Source organism: Arachis ipaensis, chromosome B04 (genome assembly GCF_000816755.2).
Source record: "Arachis ipaensis cultivar K30076 chromosome B04, Araip1.1, whole genome shotgun sequence".
Lineage (NCBI taxonomy): Eukaryota > Viridiplantae > Streptophyta > Magnoliopsida > Fabales > Fabaceae > Arachis > Arachis ipaensis.
Window position 1 is genome coordinate 11249230 of NC_029788.2, and position 576 is coordinate 11249805.

The 576-nt window shown below is 24.7% G+C and overlaps 1 protein-coding gene across 3 annotated transcripts in view; it reads left to right on the top strand.

Annotated features, from left to right (window-relative positions):
• The window catches only part of LOC107638962 (wall-associated receptor kinase-like 8), an 8672-nt gene that overhangs the window by 1711 nt on the left and 6385 nt on the right, over nt 1-576 (top strand). The gene's annotated exons all lie outside the window — the stretch shown is intronic.

The window sequence follows — 576 nt, forward strand, 5'->3', positions numbered from 1 at the left end:
ACCAAATTTATCTTGATAGATCTATATTTATTTAATTTATTTTTAATATATATTTTATATAATTAATTAATTAATAACTAATTTTTAATATGCGCATAAAATAATTGTACTACGTCATATATAAAAAGGGTCAAAATTGGCTGCATTATATTAATATAAAAAGGGTCAAAATTGGCTGGATCAATAACTAATAGTCTAATATACTAAAAGAGGAGTGTTAGGAGCCAGTAATTTTGTTAAATTCTGACCAGTACTTAACCATCAAAGGAAAATTGAATGATCCTATACCATTAGATACAATTTCAAACCATTAAAAATATCATTGATGACTAATTGATGATTAAAAACCACAAAATCTACTGCCCTACATTTTCTCTTTCTGTTAATATAGCCATTAGTGGTCATTGTCCTTTGTAACCAAACATATAGTTAACTCAAGAAGGAAAAAAAAAATCAAATAATTAAATATGCATGCTTTTACCTCTTTTTTGTGATGGAGGAAAAGTCCAAAAGAGATTATTGATTATATATTGATTGTATTCTAGGTTTTTTTTAAAAGAATATACTATATCTTTG